We start from the raw sequence: 20,206 nt of genomic DNA on the forward strand, positions 1-20,206 counted from the left end.
TGGTTTAAGCACTTGGGCTCAGGCCAGTTATTTTACATTAAGAAGGTTCGTGGTCTGCACTCTTGTGGGAGGAAAGGCTGGACTCTGCCCTTCTGAGCTGGGAATTTTTGGTTAAAGGCTTATAGTGCCTGCATATTTGAACTGTTTCTTACTGAAATTGGTACATCTTGTTTGCTATAGCATAGACTAGATCCAGGCCTGCTGAATCTAGCTTTGTTTGTATGCTTGTTGTTTATTTGCTTGTTATTTCCCTGAAATGCTAATTCCACCTAAAACCTGGCTTTTCAGTGCTTCTGTGGATCCCTAGTGATATCTGCATTGCTTACTGTACTTATTTCCTTGTTTCACTTGAAAGAAAGTTACTGTTTGTCATTTTTGCATTTAAGTTACCTGTAACACATTGCATTTAAGTTACCTGGCACTTGCTCTCTAAAGCAATTATATAAGTCAGCACTAAAAAATTAAAAGCACTACACCCTCACAAACTCCCCTTGCATACCTTGTTCCCCATTGGCCCTTTTTTCAATTATAAGGGAATTCCCAATACTATTCTAGCATGTCCAAAGGTCAGTTGTCAATCTCCTCTCCGGTCCAGCTGGTGAATCTGGGAATCTTGAGGCAATGTTACAACTGCCTCATGTACACAGACAACCCTCTCCTCCTCCCAACAAATTCCAACACATGTGAGAGATGCAACCATATAGCCAAACTGGAGGCTAAGCTCTCTCAACTCAGTACTGGCGTAACCAGTCAGGAGGAGACGGAAACCACACTCACTACGATTCCAGTCTCACATAGACCTAACACGACAGCAAACCAAACACATAAACATACAAAAACATACTCGGAGGCTCTAAATAAAAATCTGCCTAAGCAGCAGAGACCTCCAAAGCAGACATTCAAGCAACCGCTACCCCAAAACAAAACACGTGCAACACATAGCTCACAAAGCCAGTGTGCCGAACAGTCACAGCCCTTAAGGCTAAACAGCACAACTGATACACTTGAAATAGGTGACTCTATCGTCAGGCACACTGACGTCCCACTCACCAGGCTAAACAAGGAGAAGGTCACGGTGAGCTGCTTGTCAGGTGCTAGGATCCGCCACATAACACAAGCACTCAGGTCACTCCAAGGCAAGTACAAATATGACTCGGTCATTGTCCATGCTAGTGTGAATGACCTGAGACGTACCTCCATGGACTACATGAAGAGACATAGAGGAGCTCTCTGAGCATGTAGCCCAGGACGGTATGACCCTGACCTTGAGTAGCATCTTACCTCACCAAGAATGATGCCACAATATGAAGACAAGATGATCAATTTCAACAATTGGCTTAAGTATTGGTGTCATTCAAAGGGGATCCAATGCCTGTCAGCCTGGGATGACATGCTTGACAAGCCACGATGCTTCACTAGGGACGGCTTGCACCTGTCACCCCTGGGCTTTCGGATATTGGCAAAGGCTCTTGCTTCCCCCATAGTGCCTTTTTTAGGCAATGCTCAAAAGACAAATCCACCTCTATAGGTATCACAAGGGATAAGAAACTAAGAGTATTGCTACTCAACGCCAGAAGTCTAAACCTCAAGATGCACGCTCTCGAAACTCTCCTTAGCATGGAGAACATCAGTATCTGTGCAGTAACAGAAACCTAGTTCAAGGCTCCCGAGAGCACCCCAGCACTACCAGGTTATACCTCATACCATGCTTTTCAGCCCCAAAACTTGGACCGAACCACAAAAGGAGGGGGAGTATCAATATTCGATACCCACACCTCCAGGTTGGTGGTATAGCACGAAGCATCAGAGACTATCCATGTGCAACTAACAGTGGGTAAAACTGCCTTCCAGTTTATAGACTGCTACAGACCACCCTCCCAAACCCAGAAACCCCACTCGGCCTTCCTGAGAACACTGGAAAATATGAGGGTCCCTCCAAACACCATTATATTGGGCGACTTCAACTACCCAAACATAGACTGGGAGCATTACTCTAGCTCCAACACCCTAGCCCAAAGGTTCCTAGAATTTATAAACTCAAATGCTATGGAACAACTTACCACTCCCACAAGAGGGGAAAACATACTGGACCTGATCATCACCAACATGGGGACTCTATGCTCCAGACCAGAAGTGTATCCCTCACTGGTAAGATCAGACCATAAACTAATCTCACTGGATATTCACATCCTGACCCCACCCCCTGCCCAGAAAACCACAGTGAAAAACTTCTCTAAATCAAATTTCACACTCCTCAAAACTGAGGTGGAATCCTTCAAAGCCCCCGAGCCTGTGGAAAATACAGCCCAGACCGCAGAATCCTTTATAAACGCATTCTATGAACACCTTTAGGAATGCATGGATCATGCAATCCCAAATAAAACCAAGACCCAATCCTCCAAAGGCAGACGTCCTGTCTGGTGGACCCCAGCCATAAACAAACTATACAATAGAAGGAGGAAGCTACTACATGATAGAGCAAAATCCTAAAAAGGGAAGGTATCTCTGATCAGTATTAGCAAAAAACTACGGGCACTCATAAAATCGTCTAAGGACAGCTTTGAGAGAAAATTTGCACTGGACACTAAAGATAATCACAAGGCTTTCCTTAGTTATGTTAGGAACCTGGGTGGGAATTCCCAGATATGCTCAGAATTAGTCCAAAATGACAAAAAATACATCGAACCCACAGACATTGCCAACATCCTAGCTGACAGGTTCAGCGCAAACTTCTCCCCCCCTCCCCACCAAAAGGGCAAATATCTATCCCAGCAAAGTGCTGCCCCCCTGACATCTCAAATGCTCAGGTAAGAGCCGCCCTCTCCAAAGCAAAAAACACAGCATCAATGGGACCAGACGGTGTCCCGAGCTGTGTCCTACACAAACTCCAAGAAGAGCTAAACCCAAACATAAAACTACTGTTCAATCTCAGCCTTACTACAGGATATGTATCCAAAGAGTGGCGTACAGCAACAGTGGTCCCTCTTCACAAAGGTGGTGCCTCAACGGATCCTGGAAACCATCACCCCATAAGCCTGACTAGCTTGGTCTGCAAAGCTATGGAAAGGATCATCATGGACCTCATAAATAAAGATATTGGGGACCTACAGACACTGGATCCTACCCAGTTCGGCTTTGTTAAGGGCAGATCCTGCCTCTTAAACCTGGTCAATTTCTTTGAAACAGTCACCAAGGCCATTGACGAGGGGAAGGTGGTCCACATAGCCTACCTGGACCTCGCAGAAGCCTTCGATACAATACCCCACTCGGGCATTATAGATAAGCTCACCAGCTTAAATATAAACCCCTATGTCACTAGATGAGTTGCAAACTGGCTCAAGGACAGAACCCACATGGTTAGAATTGCTGGAGCCATGTCAGACTCCAAACCAGTTACAAGTGGCGTCCCACAAGGCACAGTCCTGGGACCTCTCTTGTTCGGTATACATTTCTCGGAGGTACAGGCCAACACGGAAGGACTGTGGCTGACCAAGTTTGCAGCCGACACATGCATCCTCCAAAAGGGCCTCATAGAAGCAGACAACTGGTGCCAGAGCCATGGCCTCAAGCTAAATGCCAAAAAGTGTATAGTCATCCCCTTTGTCAAAAACAAAGTGCCCACAAATTACCACATAGGTGGTAATCCATTAAGTACAGAAGTAGTAATTAGGCACCTGAGGTCCCAAGTTGATAGCAATCTCTCATTTGACAACCACATGGCCAAAGTGGTTAGAAAAACATTTTATATAGCCCACCTAATCATGAAGGGATTCACATCTAGATCAGGGGAGGTCATCGTGCCTCTTTACTCATCCCTCATCAGGCCCATAATTGAGTACAATGCCCCTTTTAGGATGTACCTTACCAGACACCTGCAGCAACTGGAAAGATCCAAAAGTACCTCACCAAGAGGATCAAAGGGCTCAAACAGATGCCATATGCTGCCCGGTTAAAGAAACTCCAGCTCTACTCAGTGGCATACCGCCTGCTCAGAGGCAATCTGTGCCTGACGTATAAAGCCATGTCCAACCCGAAATTAATGGACATGCTGCACCTCAGAAAATCCAAATCCCATCGAGCTATGCACTCGAGAGACTTGAACCTCAGCACTGAAATAAATAGGACATGCTGGAGGGACAGATTCATAACCCAGAGGCTCCCTTCACTCTGGAATAAAATCCCAGTCCAGGTTAGGCAGAGTCCCTCATTGACTCTCTTCAAGAGGAATCTTGATGAGTGGATGGGAGATCGTAGGTTTACCCCAGGTATCACTTCTGTGTCACTGTTAGACAGAGGCACAGTATACTAACCTCGAAAAAGGGCATAGCAAAATTAATTTAAAATGGGTGGCGAAAGCCAAACACACTCTGGCTAGGCTTATAAATGCCCTAGGGCAGATAGCCTAGTATGAACCTATGAACCTATGAACCTATGAACACATCCAGTGGCTAGCCACTCACAGCCACCAACACATTGGATATGACTGACAAACACACACACCTGCTATGCTTTGGGATAGAACACCTACCTGACTACTTGATCACACTTCAGCATTACGCAGTTACAAAACATGCTATTGAGATTACTGGGTCACATCAATCCCAGAGGTGTTTTCCTAGGTGGGTGACATCATCAGCCTTGCCAAAGTTGAGTACAGGAATCGTACGGAGTGTGAGTACTCTAAAAAGCATTGTTCTGTCCACTGGCAGACAGACACATGCACTCATACTCGGCATGTCTGGGATTGGAATACTGACCTAACTACTTTATCACACTACAGCATTACGCAGATACAGAACGCGCTATAGAGATTACTGGGACACATCAAACCCAGAGGTGTATTCCTAGGTGGGTGACATCATCAGCCTTGCCAAAGCTGAGTATAGGAATCATACGGAGTGTGAGTACTCTATAAAAGCAGTGTTCTGTCCACCAACCAATGGACACACACACACACACACACACACTCACACTCGGCATGTCTGGGATTAAAACACCACCTAACACTTTATCACACTACACAGTTACAGAACGCATTGTTCTGTCCACCGGCAGACACACACACACACACACACACACACACACACACACACACACACACACACACACACACACACACACACACACACCAGTGCTGGAATCAGAACACCTGCCTATCTACAGATCACTATTACAGTACTACGCAGTTACAAGTTACACCACAGAGATTACACAGTCCAAGGCAGTCATCATGACCTTCTAGGATTGCGGACATCAACAGGGATGCTGACAGTTACGATGTACATAGCTGTGAACTTGTGTGTTTTATGTAGGAGTCCATCCTGAACAGGAGTATGCCCTTCTGTGGAATGGACGACTACTATCACTATACAGGGTTACAATCGCCATGCCCATACACATAGTAGCACATAACATACACAAGGTGTCAGTGGTAATGCTCACACACTTAGTAGCACAGGGCTGTTTGGAATGCAGTATGAGTCCAAATACACAAGGTTATACTGAGCATACTCATACACTTAGTAGCACAGGGCTGTTTAGGATACACTCTGATTCTAAACACGGAAGGCCACAGTGGCCATGCTCATACAGTCAGATGTGCAGAACATGTTGTAATGGTCTCCGGTGTTAGTCGTTGTCATTGTTAGCAGGAACGCTGCACTACATGTATCTGACACTGGTCTACACAACACCTGCTGCTGTCCGACACCTTAGATATATCAGACTATAACAAGCACAATACTACCACTCACAGTGATTTCATGCTAGGAATGGCAGCTGCTTGACCAACACAATGAGCTAATGTCCTGCTGTAGTTATGAGATTGTCCAGTGTCTGTCAGTCTGGGATGACATGACTGACAGAAGACAAGCCTTTGTCACAGATCACATGCATCCATGATTCAAGGGAGTGTTGATAATACCCCGTTCTCATTTGCCTATATAGTGCCATTGCAAGGCAAATGACCTAAACACTGACACCTAGAAGACAATTGCATTGTATGCTTATGCTAAAAAGTGCTAGATGTGTTGCTGTCGTAATCACAGCTGCTAGCTGTTGAACCTACAATGGGGAATACTGACATCTGTGCAGTGAGGAACACCTGGCTGATGGCTCTGTTGTGCACAATAGCACTACCACCATATAACTCAGAGCCAGACATGTGGGCCATAACACTGGTACTGACCACTCCATGTGGTGGTGTCCCCACATCCATAATGGCTACTCACATGTACAGACCAGTACCCAACATATATCATCACAGATGAGCCAGGTGCAGGTCACAGTGTCAAAAGCTGCATCCTAGGATGTAATCCTCAGACACCACCATGTCCTCAGACCACCAACACACATCCATACATGTGGTATGACATGTAATGGAACAACACCAAGTAACCTTTGACTGGTGGACTGTACCTAGCCCTACAACAACTGTGCAGAGTATCCATGTACTGACACAGTTACATTATGTGTTATGCAATGCAATGATACCACTGTTTGTAACCAGGTCAGCTGTACACATACCAGGGTCCCTCGGATATTGACAGCATTAACAGATGACTGTTGCTGTGCACCATTGAGTGTGTACACAGCCTGACATGAAGCTATGATTGTACGAGATGTTTATGTGGGGAGCAGAATGTTTTGACATTTGTGTAGGATATAACCTGGAATGTGGACAGGTCCCATGCAGCCTGTATATGTGGCATTAGAGAGTGCAGCTTGTACCTGCATATTTGTTATTACAGGGGTTCTGTAGTGTACATGGATATATGAATGTGTACCTGTTGGGGACAGTGTTTATGTTATCCAAGACCCTATCTAGCTGAACAGGTGCTATTTCCATAGGTGCAGTACCTCTGATGCCATAGTGCTGTGAAGCACAGCAGGTGTGGTTGTTGCCATTATGTTTCATGACACAGCTATGGAATTCTCTGTGTTTGGCCTCATAATACGTAGATGAGTAGTTTCACAGTAGCATTGCGTGGCATTATATGGTATATCTGCATCTTACTGAGGCTGCCCATGGATCAACTTCCACTCATGTGTGTTGACCCTTGCAACAGTTACTACCTTTTGTGGTACAGTTTATGGCAGGGTACCACTGGTTTGCCTTCATGATTGTGTTTGAATCCTGTTTCTGTTTCAATGGCACGTTCACTGCACATATGTGAGTGGCTAAAGTGCATTTGTGTAGGACCCAGCATTTGCACATGCATTGTACATCTGCATGGGTGCCAGGACAGTCACCACTTCACTCTTAAGGAGCAGAACATTGGCTTTGAAAACTGACCATGTGTGGCATACTGTTAGCCCTGTTGGTGTGACTATGGTGATCCAGGTCATTGGTGTTGATGACATCCAACATGCATTGAGCACGTGTTGGTACATGATGAGTCTTCCTAGTTCATAATGGATAGCTGAGTGGCCATGATTATGGTGTCCTGTCTCACAGCTGGTATTCCCTATTACAGCACAATGACAGTTGGGATTTCTGAGGCATGGTGGATGATCTGTCACAAGGTGCAATTTGGATTACACTTTGGCACAAAGGTAGTTGCAAAGCATAATTCATCTTACGTTGTGCAAGTGCAACTTGCGTGGGGGTATACATATCCCTCAGGAAGTTGGACACACCTGTGGCCCTTGTGTTCCAATAAAGGATGTTGGCCAAGAGGTGAGGTATGTGTTATAACATGATTATGCAGGGGTGCTCTCCAAAGCGTTGAACCATATCTCAATGACTGCACAGATATGTTCTCCATGTTTCAGATTGCCGTAAGTGAGTCCATACTGAGTACCTGATTTGTATCATTGAGTAGCAAGATCCACAGTTTATTTCTTGGCTGTCCCTGTTGCACCAGTGGACTTTCAATTGAACCTGGCATGATGAGGGCACTATAGGGGACGCATGGGCTGTTCCCGGTATCCAGATTCTCAAGGGTGACAGGTGCAGACCCTGTCTGGCAAAGCATCATGGTCTATCAACCATGTTATCCCAGGCAGAGAGATGCTGGATACTCTTTGCATTACACCAGTAAACGTCACAATTGTGGAATACAATCCTTGTCCCTGTACTGCTGTATCATTCTGGCCACTGGCAGAATGCTACCCAGACCTTGGGACATACCCGCATGGGCTAAATGACCTGACAGTTCCTACATGTGTTTCCATGCAGTCCAGGCTACCGCATCAGAGGTCCTGCACAACAACATAGCATATGCAAGTGACATGTGTATAGTTCTAAAGGTGGTTGGAGTGTATGGGTATGTGGCTAATCATGGCAGACAGGCAGTTGACAGAATGTTTGCCCTCATATAGCTTGGTGTGTAACATAGTGTTAGGGTTTGCATTCACAAATGAGTACTGTTGGCCATGTTTCCGACCACATGTTCTGAGGTGTGACACAATTATGCAAACTATGTCGTACAGTCTTTGTATTCTGTTGTCTGTCTATTCCAACTTGGGAGGCCTCTTGCTTGGCCAGATACTTAGAGGCCTCTGTGGATGTGTGTGATATCTGCTGGAATGTGTGTCCTTACTGTGTTCTGGTAAGGGTATGTGCTGGTTGTGGTGATGAGATGCATGTGTTAACCTACACCTCTTAACTGTCTAGTCCAGTCATGGGTGTAGTATGGACGGCCTCCAAGATCACCCCTGTAGCTGCATCCCAGACAATGTGTGGGCTGTGGTGTTAGGCAGGTTTAGCAGTGTACATGGGATACAGATTGCATTCCCCCAGGATGGCCACATACACAAAGCTGACATTAGTAAACACCAGTAGCTGAGTAGTGGACATGCCTGTATGAGCATTCAGTACTACAAGTACCACGTACTGTATTTAGTATACTTACTGCTTATGAAGATGTTTTAGACAGTGATGCTCACATGTAAATATCTGAGTTATGGATGTGGCAACACTAGCTATTACAGGAACATGGTAACTACCTTTAGTAGCATTCACCCTCTGAGGGCCACATCATATCCTGATAGTTGATTACAGATGATGCAAGTGTGAACAGGGCTGTATCCTTGTCTGGGTATAAACACACATACCCAGCAGAACCATGAGCTCTGTTGGGCACAGACACCCACTCCCCACACAGAGTCAGATATCAATAGACTCTGCTGCCACTATCAACATGATCAGGATATAATCAGACAGTGTACGCCATCACCTATGAAGCTGCTATTACACATGGGCAGCAGTTTCCTACATCTTATATGCCTACTGCAGATGTCACATTAGAGTTAAAGATAATATGCACCCTGTTTCATTACCAGTACTGTCAACATATTTCCAAGCAACTGTTAGTCTGGCAATGAGAGGTTAGGCTACACAAATCTACACATTCAACCAGTGTGTCTCTACTGTCAATATCCACTCTATGTAGGTGTGCACATAGCCATTTGGCACAGCCCTGTAACAATAGTCAGAACACATTTGCAGAACATGTTCACATGTACAGCTGTCATTGATTACAAACAATAGTAGAGAGGTGGATATTAGGCAAGGTGGACTTTTAGGCAAGGCTCATAAGACAAACCCACCACCATACATAGCACATGTAATCAGGAAACTGAGGGTATTGCTACTCAACGCCAGAAGTCTAAACCTCACATTGCACAAACTCAAGGCACTTCTCAGTATGGATAACATCGATATCTGTGCAGTAACAGACACCAGGTTTAAGGCTCCAGAAAGCATCCCAGCACCACCAGGCTATAATTCATACCACACCTTTCGGCCAAAGAACCCGGACCGGAACAAAAAAGGCAGGGGTGTATCCATATTCATCAAGGGTACTCACACCTCCAGGTTAGTGGCGCAGCACGATGCATCAGAGATCTTCCAAGTGCAAGTGACAATAGGCAACACTGCAATCCAAATTGTAGCTTGCTACAGATCACCCACCATGTCCCAGGACCCACATTCTGCATTTCCGGGGACACTGGGAAATATGCAGGTCCTACTAAATACCCTAATACTGTGTGATGTCAACTACCCAAACATTAACTGGGAGAACTACTCTAGTACTAACTCCCTTTCCCAGCACTTTCTAGAATTCCTCGACTCTAACATCCTGGAAGAACTGGTCTACACCCCCACCAGAGGGAACAACATATTGGACTTGGTCATCACCAACATGGGCGACTGATGTTCCACACCCGACGTCAACCCCTCACTGGTTAGATCAGACCATAGACTAATCACTCTGGATATTCACATTCCGCCCACAACCCCAAACAAAGAAACCACCGTGGAAATCTTTTCCAAAGCAGACTTCACATTGCTTATGCCCAAGGTGGAGCGGTTCACAGCCCCCACGCCAATGGACAATGCTGTCCAAGATGCTAAAACCTATACAAAGGCACTCTATGATCATCTGCAGGAATGCATGGATCATGCTATCCCAAGTCTAACTGAACTCACTCCTCCAAGAACAGGAAACTGGTCTGGTGGGCCCCTGCCATACACAGGCTCTACAATAGTAGGAGGTAACTAGTACACATAACAGCGAAATCCCTAGAAGGACAGACATCCCTGATCAGTATCAGCAAGAAACTACAATCCCTCATGATATCATCCAAGGTTAGTTTCGAAAGACAATTTCCCAAGGACCCTACAGACAACCACAAAGCTTTCTTTAGCTATGTCAAGAACCTAAGTGGGAACTCTCAGATCATCTCAGAGTTGGTGCAGACTGGCACAATATAAACTGAACCGACTGATATTGCCAACATTTTGGCAGACATGTTCAGTGCAAACTTCACACCCCTCTCAACCCCTAAATGGCCCTTAACCATGCCAGAAGAATGTACGGCCCCGGCAATCATCGATACACAGGATAAAACAGCCCTATCCAAAGCCACAAATACAGCCTCAATGGGACCGGACAGTGTCCCAGGCTGTGTCTTACATGAGCTCCAAATGAACTAACCCCTAACCTAAACACACTGTTCAAACACAGACTCTCTACGGGCTACATACCCACAGAGTGGCACACAGCAACAGTGATCCCACTCTACAAAGGTGGCACCACAACGGACCCCGGCAACTATTGCCCTATAAGCCTGATTAGCCTGGTCTGCAAGGCTATGGTGCGCATCATCATGGAACTCATTAACAGAGACATTGGGAACCTCCAGACACTCGACCCAACCCAGGTCTGCTTGATGAGTGCAGATCATGCCTACTGAACCTGTTTGATGTCTTACAGTCACCTAGACTTTAGGTGTGGATTGTGGTAGTTCACACATACTACCTGGACCCCACTAAGGATTATGACACCATTCCCCACTCAGGTATTGTTTATAAGCTCACCAGCCAGTCCATATACTCATACATCACAGATTGGGTTGCCAACAGGCTTACACACAGAACCCACATGGTAAGCCTAGCAGCCTCCAGGTCCAACTCTTAACCAGTCAAAACTGGTGTCCCACAGGACTCAGTCCTGGGACCCCTACTGTTTGCCATATACTTCTCAGAGGTACAGGCAAACACAGGTGGACTACAGTGGACCGTGTTTGGCGATTACTGCAAACTGGGGGCCATAATTGATGGTCCAGCTGTCACAGATATCCTTCAAAGGGCTCACATAGACCAACACAGGATGTCACAGTCATGGCCTCCAGCTAAAGGCCACGAACTGCATGGTCATTCCATGTTGGGAAAACTAAACACCCACATATTAACACATGAGTGGCAGCCACTTTAATACAGACGAGGTAATGGGTATGTGGGGACTACATTAAATAGTGATCTCTCCTTTGACAGTCACATCTCCAAAGTACTTAGGCCATCTGTCTATGTAGGCCATCTGATTACTTAAGGGTTTGCATCTAGACATACTGAGGTTATTGTGCCCCTTTACTCATCACTCATCAATCCCATCATCGAGTATGATAACCCATTTGGGATGTACCTCAGAAGACACATCCGACTGCTGGAGGGTCCACGAACATACCTCGCCAAGAGCATTACTGGCCTCAGACATGTGTCCTATGCTGCCAGACTGCATGAACTCTTGCATTACTCAGTGGCATCTCGTTTACTCAGAGATGATCTTTGCTGCCCAACAAAGACATGTCCAAGTCAGGCTTAATGGATATGCTCCACCTATGGGAATCCATGTCACACTGAGCCACACACTGTAATGAGCTAAACCTTGCCACAACCATAAATGGAAGATGCTGGAGTGACAGATTCCTGTCACAGGTACTCCCTATGGTTTGGAACTACATCCCTGATTACATTATACGGAGCCCCTCACTAACACTCCAGGGACACCTTGCAGACTGGATAGGGAACAGTGGGTACACCCCAGGGATCCCGCAATTGGCTCTGCTCCACAGAGGGACAGTTAGTTAATCAATGGGGTGGCGACAGCTGACACATTACAGCTAGGTGTATGAATGGCCTCGGGCAGTTAGCCACATACCTACCTATGTACCTATGAACCTATACATACAGTATCAGCACATGCTGATAGCTTAATTTACTGTTCAGATGTTGACTTACCTTGTGCGGTTGTGTGTGCAATAGTTGAGGGCTGCCTCTGTAGGATGTACACAGTAGACCACCTATACATGACAATTTACAGGTGGTCTTGTGTGTGTGCCATCCATGTTTACTGTGTGTGAGGTGGAGAAGGGTGTCAGTCCGTAGGTGCCTACACTATCAGTGTGTGTGCTATACGTTCCCTCTTTGCAAGGCATGGGCATACTGGGCATGCCTCCGTCTGCCTACTGGGGCTGGCTCAGGGTGTTCATGGTCTGAGTACCTCTGTGCCTGTGGGGCCCTTTGCAATGGTGGTGGGCTGGGAGGGCCTTCACCATTTTGTCCCGCTGCAGCTGTTTCCGTAGGATCATATTGTGTAGCATGGCACATACTATGAAGATGTGGGCACACATGCCTGGAGTGCACTGCAAGGCTCCACCAGATATGTCCAAGCAACAAAACCGTGATTTCAACATCCCAAACACATGCTCTATGATGATTCTAGTTTGTGCGTGTGCCTCATTATGGCATTCTTGCATGGGTGTGTGTGCATTTCTGATGGGAGTCATCATCCACGGTTCCAGTGCATAGCCAGCATCCCCCAACAGGTGGCCATATGGGATGTCCCCCCTGGCAAATACCTGATACAGCTGTGAGGCATGCCAGATGTGGGAGCCGTGATAGCTTCCAGGGCTGCCAGCACACACATCTATGATAATGCCCTGGGCATTGCACATGACCTGGCAGTTGATGGAGGGGTATCCCTTGCGGTTTATGTAGCACCTACCCTGCTTACCGGGTGGTGACTTGATGTGTATGCGCGAGCAGTCTATTGCACCCAGTACCTCTGGGTATTCTGCCACACAGTGGAAGAGATGCATATTGCTGGCCAACTCCTCCTGTGTTCGGGGGAGGTATATGACATCCAGGAAGTGGTGGAGTACCCTGGATGCTGATGCCTGTGACACCACAGGATATCCCCAACTGGCCTGTGGAAGGTACCTGTAGCTAGTATTCTCAAGCTTACACATACCTTTGTGTCCACTGGGATGGGTTCCCCTCTGTTATTTCTCACTCTGAGGCATGGCTGGCACAGCTCAACAAGTTGCTGTATGATGTCCCTGTCCACCCTGTAATGTTCTACTATCTTCAGATCATTTAGCCTCTGGTAGGTTACCCTTGGTCTGAACACTCTTCTCCTCCTCCGGTTCCTGAGGTGGTTATCAGCATCATCCTCCACACCACCTTCAGTCTCCAACACATGCTGATGAATCAAAGCTATGGCAGCCCCTACCATGTACATTTTAAAAGTTCCCCGTCTGTTTACACTGATGGTGCAGAGTGTTTAGGAATACACAAGTGTGTGTGAGGTGCTTTCACACTTTATACTATTGTGCTTTGGATGCTGCTGATGTCATTGGGTGTGTATGTGCAAATCCAGCTGCAGGGTATCTTAATTATGGGTTTTACAGTGAGTACTGCAATTGTGGGGCCTTTGGTGTTAAATTATGCTTGCCTGCCATGATTAATCTGTTGCCCTTTATTTCACTTTTCAACCCGAATCCCCTCCCATTGACAGGCATGCATCCAGCTGCCAGCTTTCTTGTTTTGTAATTTCCCTACCCAGGAATGTGTTGCAAAATGTGTTTTGTAGCTGTTCTACTGCAATTTTGCTTTGTTCTGCTGTGACAGTTCTGTTTTCTTTGCAGTATGGCACCTCCCCTTTCTTGTTCTGCAGGTAGCTGCTAGCAGCCTTGTTAGCTGTTGTCAATGGCCCACTGTGGGTTCCTAGGTGTTAATTACTCATTTGTAATCCTATTTCCATGCTACAGCATTTCCTTATCTTCTTCCCATATCCTTCCTTTTTCCGCTCTGGTGCGCACCGCGCACAGCCATTTACTGGGTTTACAGAGCGTTTTCATCCACGTTCACATGCACATTTGGTTACATTGTGTGCTCTCAGCAAAGTCAAGCTATGGCTACTTCAACACACCCATATCCTGCAGCTTTGCTTAGCAACAGGCAAACCGGGTTAGCAGTGCTGTAATGTGCTTACAGCAATGGCGACATACCCCTCTCTTGATGTCATTTTTATCTCAAGGGCTCACCTTGGTGTTATAACGCTATGCTGTTTTGTGCATCCTTACACCAGTGGGAAATCTGCGATTCGGTATTATGCCTCTCATTTGCATGGCATTGCCTACTAATTCCTAGCTACTGCGCATAACACTGCCACTGCCCCTTAGCAACCCTTGCACCATGAGTATGGTGTAGCATGCCTGCCATTGACTATTATGGGGAAATCGTGATATGTGTTTCATTGCAGTTTTATTCGATATTTTTGTATATTCCTTGCCATCTCCTTTGCGCACCGATGCCCTGCTCTTTAACTTCGTGTTAGCGTGGGCATAATATTAAATGTTCTTTTTCATATTTTGTGCATGTTGTTTTATGCCAATGGCTATATATTTAGCCATTGGCATATATTAACAGTATAATACATGAGTTTGGTCCACTGCCATGGCTCTGATTTTATGTTTGAAAAATGTAAACTGTTTTTTTTCGGTTTACATTTCTGCATGCTTACACTATGCCTGCATCACTTCCTGAATCGCTATATACCTTCATTTGCATGCTACACTGCTGCACATGAGGTAATTAGCATACATGCGCCGGGAGTTGTGCGGGCATGGCGTGCACAGGTAGTGCACATGGAAACAGCTCGTACCTGAATCACTCGGCGGCCATATTTGGTGTTATATCACCGACGCTACGCCTGCACCTGGCACAAGCTTCATGAATCTCAGGGATTATGTTATTATATTATTTTAGTAGATGGGTTTTTAATAACTTCTATTTTTTGTTTCTTTCTCTTTTCATCTGTCCAACTGTCTTTCTCTGGTGATCTTTTGCGGGTGGAAGGCAACCACTCCATATCATCTGTAAAGGGAATGATGTTTTTTTTTATAAAAGATAGTGCTTCTTCAGTAGTAGAAAACATCCTGGTGCCAGAAGACAATTGGCATTTTATTTTTGCAGGGAAATTTAGTTGAGCTTTGATATTGTTTTGCTAAAGATGCTTAATTAATGGCCATGTTTTCTTCCTTAGTTCCATAGTCTTGGATGAATAGCAATTATCAAATCTGATGACTGACTGTTCAAAGTTTATTGGAGCTTTTGACCAGGCAGATTTTAACAACAGTTCTCTGTCCATACAGGAGAAAAAATTGACTACAATAGATCTTGGTAGATGATTTACCCACCGACCTGTGAGCTCTTTCTATACCAAAAGAGAAACCTTCTTGTATATTAAGCACCTTAAGAATCTAAGTTGTTAAAAAGAGACCATATTGTCCTCTTCTAATTTTTCTGGTAGACCAAAGATTCTTATGTTGTTTCTTCTTTCTCTGTCTCTAAAGCATCTGGTTTCTCCATCAGCCAGGAAATGTGATTTTTTTTGTTTTGTTATTTGAGATTCATTTTCCTTATGTTTAGTATCAACATCAAATAGTGCACTCTCAATATCCAATATTTTTGATTGCTGTTGTTGGACTAAGTCTTTAAAAATATTAGTTTTCTTTAGACTATTTTCTTTGACTTCTTGAAGATTTTCTTGAAAAGTATCTATTTTTAAGTCTTGAAGTGCTGATGTCACCTGATGTATTCTTTTTTAATAGCAGCATCTGTATGATTATTCTTGGAGTTGCTCATCTTTCAGACTATTAGAAGATTCTTCCCTTAAGTAGTTTAACAGAAAATTTTCTTCAAAAAAAAAAAAAAATTCAAACTTTAGAATACAATAGAAAACGTATTTAGTAAGCTTTAGGAATTGAATAAAATGATAATTTAGTAATTTTTCCTGCCAGTAATTATAAGAAACTGCAGAGCTCTGAAAAGAGCTGATAAGTCGGTGCCATCTTGGCTCTGCTGCTTCTTTTTGTAATATATTTACCCTCTATCCCCAAGTCTTTCATTCCGACCATCATTTTATTTCAGCTAGACACCATCTTCTTCAATTTTCTTGTTATATAAAAAATTCTCACATCTTTTTTCCACAGTACCCATATTGTCACAGACAATACTTTACCCTGTTTATCAATCTCACATTTTGTGACTTTATATTACCTACCATATAATACTATATTCATATTTATACATTCAAATTATTCCCATCTATGTACATTTTCAAACTTTTCCCAAACTTTTTTATTCATTTTGCAATCCAGAAAACAATGTTTTATTATTTTTTCTTCACTACAATCAAATTCCCCTTTTATATGTCAATTCTTCATTCTTTCTACTTTAAAATCTCCACATTTTATTGAAACCCTTAACATCTTATTATCCTGTGTTATTTTTCCCTTTTCTTTCATCAGGTTACAGTTAAAATTGTCAGCCATCACTATTGGCATATTTGCTAACACGTTTTTTATTTATTCAAACAACTGTATATGCATAAACCACTATTAATTTTATACATTTTATCTCAGTCTCATATCACATATCACTACACGTACTGGTACTACTATTCATATAGCAGAGTTCTTATTTCTTATTCCTATTCCAGAACATCTCATTTCTTACTGATCAAAATTTGTGGTCCTCCCATACTGTCTGCATTCTTTTCCTTTTTTCTCCTTTGTTACATCCAGTTTCTAGCAAGAAAAAAACATCCAAGTTTATTTTTATTTTTTACACTATTCTACCACTGCCAAACCTCTTGTATAATTTCTAATACTAATCACATTTAATGATAACGTTCCTATATCATCCGTTTCCTTTGCTTGTAAGTGTTTTACTTCCAGGTCTTATTTTTCTATTCATTCTCTTAAGTCTCCCGCCAATCGATTATTCATGGTCCTGCTTCTTTTCTTCTCCTGTTCCAATTTCTCTGTCCTCTTCCTTTTCACTTTCTAAAATTGCACATCTGTTCTCTTTCTGTGTATTAATAACCTCACATGAAACTGCTATTTCTTCTTGAAGTACCTCTTCATTGTTTAAGCTTTCATTAGGATCCCCCATACCACTTTCAACATTTTCTGTAATAATATTTTCAACCGATTGCCTTTCTTCTGAGCTTTCCTCTTAATCTATTCTTTCCTCTTCTAATATGGGACAGTCAAACCAGAAGTGTCTACATTCTATACATGTTCCATAAGAAAGCTTACAGTTTTTGGTTTGTGTCCCCTCTCCATGCATTGGCCACACCTTTGTTTGTTACAGTCTTGTACTAAATGATTTTCATCCCCATAGAAACAGCATGCTTTGGGTTGACCCTGGTACCTAGCAAAGCCTTTTTTATCATTCACAAATATATTTGAAATTTTGAAATATGTTGACTTTTCCCATCCTTAACATCCATTGTTACCCACATTTCCCAACCCCAGTCCACACATTTCTTACATCACATTTTTCATTTTCATGTACTTTGGTATGTAGTGAAAGAAAAAAGTTTTAACTCATGTTCATCCATATCTGAAGTCCTAAACTTAACATTTATTTTCAGTTTTAGCTGTAGTCCTAAGCTCTTAAAATAAATAATCTTTCCATGGTGCTACTGCATTTATTTTTTTTAGTCTCAGTCATAAATCTTACCAGAAAGTTAAAGTTTTCTAATGTAACTTCACAAAAGTTTTTAGCTTCCAAATGAATTAACGCTCTTATGTATTTAATGTTAAGTCCGGTTGAAAACATAATACTATCCATAATGTCATACCTGTTCACACTGCCAACACTTTTACTTTTTATTCTTACCACTGGTTATCTTCTCTGGGGCTGTTGAGAAACTGCAAATGTTTGTCTCCTCTCAGTTCCTTCTTCCAGTCCTCCTTTCCTTATTGCATCTGCATAACTTCTTTCTTGAAACAAAAGGCCTGTTGCAGAGGTAAACCCTGAAAACTGGTTACTCCACCAACTGAGAATACCTCCATTGATTTCCTGTTTCCAATATTGCAGCTTCTTCTTTCTGTAACACCCTCTTTACCATATCATTCCATGTAACTGCTTTTTCCTTTCGCTCTACCTAGTTTATCAAATTTATCAGAACATTTGTCTCCAGTGCTGAATTTTCCTGCTCTATAACAGTTCTTTTTTCTCCTTCTCCTTCTTTCAGTAAGTTTTCTCCTGCTCCTCTCTCCAGCCCTGTTGAGCTCCCCTCCATTATGTGATTCCCAGAATTGCAGTGGCAGCCCTCCAGGATCCCCTAGCAGTTGCAGAGAATGCTTCACTTCCTCTTTTCCCAAGAGTAAGGGTCTTTTATTAACATTTGCAAAATACAATATATACATTCTATATACACATTTCTCAGCTCATTTACAATTATTTACAATTATATACACTTAATTCACACATTTACAAATTTTTTAGAATTTCCATTCCCTCCAGTCTTTTTTCCACAACCAAAATCTTATTTTTTTCAAAATTTCTGACAATACCCATTTCCCATTATATCGCATCCTCATTTTTTCATTCCAGATAACTCACATTATATAAAACAAATTTTCATCTAATCTATACCATTTTGTTTCATATTTTCATAGTTTCCATATTCTATCATGTCCATATTTATACATCTAACATTTTACAATCCTTTTAAACATTCTTTGTCACATTTTTTTCCCACAAATGATTTACACTTTTACATTTCAGAAAAAAAACATGCTCAGTGGTCACTAATTCCCCACCATATATACAGATTTTATCTTTTATATTTTTATATGCCATATTTGCCTTGACTGGAAGCCTATTTATAGACAACCCCCACAAAACATCTGTACATTCTACATATTTTGGCATATTTTCATTCTTGCTTTTACAACTTTTACTTTTTTATCTCCTTAATGTTTCCAAGGGTAAATATAATAACATTTTATCATGTTTTTCTGTTCTTTTCTATGTTTCTCAAATCAATGTTCCATATAGTAATTTCTCTTGATATAGTTTAATTTCCATATAAATGATGCCTTTACTTCTTTTTAAACATTTAAGCTTTTCCCATATTGATTTGTATTTTTCCTCTATAATCCTTATTAACTATTTTCCTTTCTCCAGATTTCCTGTCAATAGTTTAAATTTAATGAGGCTATGTAAACAATTGGGTTTACTAAACCCAAACCTCCTTCATTTTTGGTAACAAAAATAATTCCTCTTTTAATAGGGTTCAATCTAAGACCCCACATAAATGTAAATAACACATTCAATATTTTTTTTTCACATTCTGGTGGTATCATAAATACACTTTCTAAATGTGCCATATTACCCAATATTACTGAATTAATTAAACATGCTTTTTCCTATATGTAAGTTTAAAAGTTTTCCAGAATATGCATTAACTCCTTAGTTTAAGTATCATATCCATCAATTGTGTCACTCTCTGTTGTTCAATACCATACCTTATTCCCAGAATTGTTATTTCTTCTTTATTAAACTGGATACTGCCTATTTTTCCAGAGAACCCCAGTACTTTACTTTTTTCCTCATTAATATATAAATCTAACACCCTTAATTCTTTGCCAAGTGTCTTATTAGCCATACTCATCCATTCTTTATTTTTAACAACTAATACTAAACCGTTTGCATAAGAGAACATCACTGGAATCCAAATTCACTCTGGTGTACAATATCTAGATTCCTCCAATGTCAACTTTATCTTGGTAAATACCACATTCATAATTAATGCAAATAGAATACTACTTGATTAAT

The sequence above is a fragment of the Protopterus annectens genome, chromosome 11.part0 (genome assembly GCF_019279795.1).
Source record: "Protopterus annectens isolate FY-2018-M chromosome 11.part0, PAN1.0, whole genome shotgun sequence".
Lineage (NCBI taxonomy): Eukaryota > Metazoa > Chordata > Ceratodontiformes > Protopteridae > Protopterus > Protopterus annectens.